Below are 7,801 nucleotides of genomic sequence, written 5' to 3' on the forward strand. Positions count from 1 at the left end.
ATGTTCAGTTAGCCACTGTTTGTGACATCATTAGTTTTTCATGTAACATTCAGTGATTCATTAGTCGCATATAACAACCAGTGCTCATCATAACACGTGCCCTCCCTAATACCCATACCCTGTTACCCCCTCCCATGCCCATCCTTCTCTATGACATCCTCAGTTAATTTCCCAGAGTCCATAGTCTCTCATGCTTTGTGTCCCTCTCTTATTTCTCCTGCTTCAGATATCCTTCCCTTCACCCATGGTCCTCTGTATTATTGCATATGTTTCACATATGAGTGAAACTATATGAAAATTCTCTTTCTCTGCTTGACTTACTTCACTTAGCATAACCCCTCCAGTTCCATCCATGTCGATGCAAATGACAGGTATCCATCCTTTCTGATGGCTGAGTAATATTCCATTGTATATTTGGACCATATGTTCTTTATCCATTTATCTGTTGAAGGGAATCTTTCTGCCTTCCACAGTTTGGATATTGTGGACATTGCTGCTGTGAACATTAGGGTGCATGTGTCCCTTCTTTTTACTACATCTGTATCTTTGGCGTAAATATCTAGTATTGCAATTGCAGTGTCATAGCGTAGCTCTATTTTTAACACCTTGAGGGAACTGAACAGTGTTTCTCAAAGTAGGTGTACCAGCTTGCATTTCCACCAACAATGTAAGATGTTTCCACTTTCTCCAACTCCTCTGCAAAATTTGTTATACCCTGCCTTGTTAATTTTTGCCATTCTAACTGGTATAATGTGGTATCACAATGTGGTTTTGATCTGTACTTCCCTGATGGCTAGTGATGTTGAAATTTTTTTTCATTTGTCTCTTATCCATTTGCATCTCGTTTTTGGAGAAAAGTCTGCTCATGTCTTCCATCCGTTTTTTTACTAAGTTATTTGGTTTTTGAGTGTTGAATTTAAGTATTTCTTTATAGATCTTGGATATCACCCCTTTATATATTCAATCTCTATGAGCATTGAATGATGTTTTCAGAGAAATAAAAAAAGACATCATGAAATTTAAATGGAACCTGAAAAAAAGGCAAAAGTGCCAAGCATACCTAAGAATGAGCAAGGTGAAATGCATTACTTTGCCTGATTTTTAGTTATATTATAAAATTGTACTTATGTGGCACCTGGACTGCACACTCAATTGAGCATCTGACTCGGTATTCTCTCAGGTCATTCTCTCAGGGTTGTGGGACTTAGCCCTTGTTGAGCTTTGCACTTATCATGGAGTCTGCTTGAGATCCTCTCTCTCTCTCTGTCCCACCACCCCTCCTCCTCCCTTGCACTCGCTGTCTCTCTGTCTGTGTCATAAATAAATGAATGAATGAATAAATAAGTATATAAATAAATAAATAAATAAATAAATTTTAAAAAATAAAAGTATGATAATAAAAAGTGTGTTCTGACATAAAAACAGGCACATAGAATCAATGGGATAGAATCAAGATGACAGAAATAAACTCATGCACATACAATTAATATTTGACAAGAAAGCCATCCTCCTTAATAAATGTGTTAGAAAAAATTGGATATTCATACATAAAATTATAAAACTAGACCTCTATCTTATACCACTCACAGAAAGTAATCTGAAATGGGTTAGAAACTTAAAAGTCAACCAGAAACTATATTAATCCTGAAGGAAAACATCAAAAAATCTATTTGACATGGTTCTTGACAATTACTTTTTGGTATAACACCTAAGGTACAAGCAAAAAATGGAAAAGTAAGTAAGTGGAATTACATCAAATTAAAATACTTTTGCATGCAAAACAACCTGTTACCAAGATGAAAACCCAAGCTACAGAATGAGTAAAAATATTTCCAAACCATTTATCTAATAAGTGTTAATTTACAAAATATGAAAATGGCTCATATAACTCAATAGCAAAAATACCCAAATGATCTAATTAAAAATGAACAAAAGATGTGAATAGACATTTTTTTCCAAAGAATATGTGTGAATGACCAATAAATATATAAAAAGTATTCAGTATCATCAATCATGACAGAAATGCAAATAAAAACTACAGTAGGATACAACCTCATGTTTACTGGAATTCCTATCATCAAAAAGAGAAGAGTTAACAAATGCTGGTGAGTAAACGGAGAAAAGAGAACACTTGTGCACTGTTGGCGAAATACATAATTGGTGCAGCTGCTATGGAACACAGCATGGAGGTTCCTCAAAAAATTTAAAAGAAAAATATACCATATGATTCAGTAATTCCACTTCTTGGTATATATCTAAAGGAAATGAGAACATTATGTCAAAAAGATATCTGCATCATCAAAAATGAGCATTGCCATGCTCATTGCAGCATTATTTAAAATAATATATATCTATATATTTATATATGAGTAATATTTAGCCATAATACTATGTAGAGAATTAATAAATGATAGATAGATAGATAGATAGATGATAGATAGATACAGATATAGATACAGAGATATATGGATGATATAGATAGATGAATATCTTTAAATATATAAAGGAATATTATTTAGCCATATGAATGATGTAAATCCTGTAATTTGCAACAACTTGAGTAGATCTTGAAGGCATTATACTAAGTCAAATAAGTCAAATAAAGGCAAATACTGTATGATCTCATTTATACATAGAATCAAAAAGAAAAGTATGTCATGAGAAAGAGATCAAATTTGCGGTTACCAGAGTTATGGGGTGGGTGGTAGGTGAATTAGATAAAGGTGATCAAAAGTTACAACCTTTCATTATAAAGTAAAAAATTACTGGAGATATGATGAATATAGTTAACATTGCTGTATGTTATGTTTGATACATGCCTAGAGAGCAGGTCCTAAAATTCTCATCATCATGAATTGTTTTATTTTTATTTATTTATTTGTATCTGAGATAATGGGTGTTAACCAAACTTGTGGTAACATTTTCACAATATATGTAATTCACTGCACTGTATATGTAATTCAATACATATACATGCAATGACTTGAATGTAAACTTATAAAGTGCTGTATGTCATTTAAATTTCAATAAAGCTAGAAATAATAAATATTATTATCTAGTTCTAGTGTTATGTTAATGTTAGCTTTATGGAACTTTAAAAAGTGTCATTGCCACTTCTATTAAATGGAAAATATTGTCAAGATTTGCAATCATTTTTCATTAAGTGTTTGGAAGAAACCATTAGTAAAAATAACTGCTTGGTTCTTCCTTTTTTTGGATACATTATTGTTTTCTTTAATATAAATATATATATATGTCTATTCAAATTATATTTGTTTTCTTGTGTCAGTTTTGGTAGCTCATGTCTCTCAAGGTATTGAGACATTCTTGCAAGTTATCAAATTTACAAACATACAATTATTTCTATTATTCCTGTAGTTTTAAATATTTTGAATATAATATAAATATAAATATTTTTAAAACCAGTAGTGATTGCCTATTCTTCATTACCAAGTTTTGTTTGAATAATTTAGTCCTTTTGCATTAAAAACAGTTATTAGCATGGAGGGCATTAGGAGAAGGAAAGGAAAAGTGAAGGGGTGGGGAATTGGAGGCGGAGAAGAACCATGAGAGACTGTGCATTCTGACAAACAAACTGATGATTTTAGAGGGGGAGGTGGGGAGCCAGGTGGTGGGTATTAAAGAGGGCATGTATTGCTTGGAGCACTGGGTGTTACATGTAAACAATGAATCTTGGAACACTACATCAAAAATTAATGATGTATTGTATGGTGACTAACATAACACAATTAAAAAAAATAAAACACATGTCTAAATAGAAAAAAAAGTTAAAGATGTACTATTGCCACTTTATTAATTGTTGTGTCAGTCTATAACTTATTTTCCCCTTTTAATTTAATTTAATTTTAATTTAATTTACTTTTTCTTTCTTTATTTAAATTCAATTAGCCAACATATCATTAGTTTTAGATATAGAGTTTAGTAATTCATCAGTTGCACATAACACCCAGTGTTCATCACATCATATGTCCTCTTTGATGTCCGTCACCCTGTTACCATATCCCCCACCCGCCTTCTCTCCAGGAACCCTCATTTTATTTCCTATAGTAAAATGCCTTTCGTTGCTTGTCTCCCTCTCTAATTTCTTCCCATTCAGTTTTCCCCTCCTTCCCCTATGATATGGTGTGCTGTTACTTATATTCCACATATGAGTGAAACCTAATGATAATTGTGTTTTTCTCATTGACTTAATTTGCTCAGCATAATACCCTCTAGTCTCATGCACATCATTGTAAATGACAAGATTTCATTCTTTTAGATGGCTGAGTAATATTCCACTATATATATATATATATATATATATATATATATATATAAATATATCACCTCTTCTTTATCCATTCATCTGACAGTACATTTCTTTTGAGGAAGGCTCAGTCTCTGTCATCTCTGAGGGCTAGCACATCCCTCTACCATTTCCTACTAGCTTCCTGTCAGCTGCAGGCTCTCTGCCCTTTGACACATAATGCTAATGCCTACTCATGAAAGAAAATGAAGCAGAATTATATGACAGGTCTTTGATGAGTCATGCTGATTCTTGATGATCACCACATCTTGTTCTGAGTGTTCACAAGCCATTCTTCTGTTTCATTCTAGAATCTTGTTTAGTGGTGACACCAAGAGCTTTGGTCTATAAGGAAATTGAGATAACCTCACTCTCCCCATTTTTGTCCACCACCAGTAGTGCATTTCATAGTGTCACCCCAAAATGCATGCCCACATGGAACCTCAGAATGTGAAATTATTTTGAAATAGGACCTTTGCAGATGTAACTATGTAGGTTAAGATGATGTCACATTGAATTAGAATTAGAATTTTTAAAGAAAACCTAGGAAAATAATATACTACCTTTGCTTATCCCCAGAATTTCTGCCCACCTCCCACTACACCCTCCAAAAGAACCCACTTATCCTTGTGTCAGCAGTCACTTGTTCAGCATTTTCCAGTGCCTCGAGATATAATTCATCCAGGTTCCAAGATGCTAACTAGTTAAAAATTACCAGTTATTTTCTTGGCCCTTCTTTCTATCCCTAGAGTTGCTTCCTTATTTTCAAAATTTGTTTTTTTTCTTTCACAAAAAATTTGGTTTTGATGACATAGATGGTAGAAGCGAGATGGGAATTGAGAAGTGGTGTTTGTGTGTGTGTGTGTGTTTACTTATTTGTCCGTTTTTTTTTTTTTTTAATTCCACACAGCAATGTTTCTTCATCATCTCCAAACATCAGGCTGATCCCATTCTCAGGGTTCACTTTTCTTTACTTTTCTTTTTCCTTCTTCTTCCTGTATTTGACTTCTTTGAAGATCACTTGGTACTATTTAAAACTATCATCAAACTAAAATGGCAGTTAAACTTATCTACTACAATAGCCCTTCTTTTTGTTTTTGAGGGTTAAAACTCTTGCATATTTTTTTAAAGTGTTTATTTATTTATTTATTTATTTATTTAATTTATTTTCAGCGTAACAGTATTCATTGTTTTTGAGCCACACCCAGTGCTCTATGCAATCCGTGTCCTCTCCAATACCCACCACCTGGTTCCCCCAACCTCCCACCTCCCACCCCTTCAAAACCCTCAGATTGTTTTTCAGAGTCCATAGTCTCTCATTGTTCACCTCCCCTTCCAATTTCCCTTAACTCCCTTCTCCTATCTCCCTTTGTCCTCCATGCTATTTGTTATGCTCCACAAATAAGTGAAATCATATGATAATTGACTCTCTCTGCTTGACTTATTTCACTCAGCATAATCTCTTCCAGTCCCGTCTATGCTGCTACAAAAGTTGGGTATTCATCCTTTCTGAGGGAGGCATAATACTCCATAGTGTATATGGACCACATCTTTCTTGTCCCTTCATCCGTTGAAAGGCATCTTGGTTCTTTCCACAGTTTGGCAACCATGGCCATTGTTGCTATAAACATTGGGGTACAGATGGCCCTTCTTTTCACTACATCTGTATCTTTGGGGTAAATACCCAGTAGTGCTATTGCAGGGTCAATAGCCCTTCAAAGTGTCTTTTGGGCTTTATGATTTCTAGTTCATTTTTTGGAGAATTTTTTACCCATTTGAAAGAAAGGATAAAGAGAGAGCACTTGAATGGGAGTGGTGAAGGGCAGAGGAAGAGGGAGAAACACATTCCCTGCTGAGAAGGAAACCTGCCGTGGCGCTCAATCCCAGGACCCCAGGATCCCATCCCAAGCTGAAGGCAGATGCAAGTCACCCAGGAACCCCTTTAGTTCATTTTCAAAGAATTAGCTTGTCTTTATGACTGTCATGGATTTGTTCCTTAGAAAGTATTACTGGGTGGTATTTGAGATCATATTAAAAATTTAGATTTTAGATTTCAATGGTAAGGGGTGAGTTCTTTCCTATAGAACCCCTCCCAGACACCAAGGCTGCCTGCTTCGTATGACACTGATTTCAAGATTTTATTGTTTTTGTTGTTATTTAACCTAAGACCAAATTAATGTAACATAATATTTTTTATTTATTGAATTAATTTATTTTCACTTTATTATTCTGACAAATTGATATGTCTTGTTTCACTGAATTAACATGCTCAGGTATGAATTATAATGTTTCAATTTACAGATGAAGAAAATGAGGTTCAATCAGAATGAAGTATAGGGAAGTCAGGGAACTAGTCAACTACAGAGCTGGAATTCTAAGCCAGGTCTGTGAACCTAAACCTGCCTCTTAACTCTGAATGCATGGTCCATTACCAATACAAGAAGCTTCTAGTACAAATGTACATTGGTACTAGAGGCGATGATTCATGTTGCTCTGAGATGAGACACCTGGAGTATCCACTTGTAGAAAGTAACGAAACATTCAGTTAAGTTTTTTACCTTCCCCAGCCATCCTCCACTCAACTAATGCTCATTGAATAGAAGGAAATGTATGCTATGGAGGGCATAAGGACATAAAAAATTGTACAACTGATATTTGATTACCTACTACTGGAGAGGAGACACTAAGAAAATCCTGAGCATGATTATTTGGATGTTATATGAGGAGAGGGGTGAAGTGAGCAGAACATTACAATAGCACAATTCAAAATCATGAAGACAAGAAGAAAAGTGTTATCAGGTAAAGAGGGAATACAGAGGAAGAAAGGACACATTCAGTTTTGGTTAGCTGGAAGTGGGAGAATTCTTGAGGATTTAAAAAAATTCTTAAATTCAATTAGCCAACACATAGTACATCATTAGTTTCAAATGCAGTATTCAACAGTTCACCAGTTGTGCATAACACACAGTGCTCATCACACCACCTGCCATCCTTAATGCCCATCACCCAGTTATGCCAATCCCCACTCACCAACCCTTCAGCAAACCTCAGTTTGATTCCCATAGTTTAGAGTCTCTCATAGTTTGTCTCCCTCTCTTATTTCTTCCAATCCAGTTTTCTATCCTTTCCCTTATGGTCTTCTGCACTGTTTCTTATGTTCCACATATGAGTGAAACCATATGATAATTATCGTATCCCGATTTACTTACTTCACTTAGCACAATACGCTCCAGCTCCATGCATGTTGATATAAGTGGTAAGTGTTCATGCCTTCTGATGGATGAATAATATATAAATATCACTTTTTCTTTATCCATTCATCTTTTGAGGGACATCTGGTCCCTTTCCATAGTTTGGTTATTGTGGACATTGCTGCTATGTACATTAGGATGCAGGTGACACTTCATTTCACTACATCTGTATATTTGGGGTGTATACCTAGAAATGCAATTGCTGGGTCATAAGGTAGCCCAATTTTTAACTTCTCGAAGGACT

This window comes from Mustela nigripes, chromosome X (assembly GCF_022355385.1).
Source record: "Mustela nigripes isolate SB6536 chromosome X, MUSNIG.SB6536, whole genome shotgun sequence".
Classification (NCBI taxonomy): Eukaryota; Metazoa; Chordata; class Mammalia; order Carnivora; family Mustelidae; genus Mustela; species Mustela nigripes.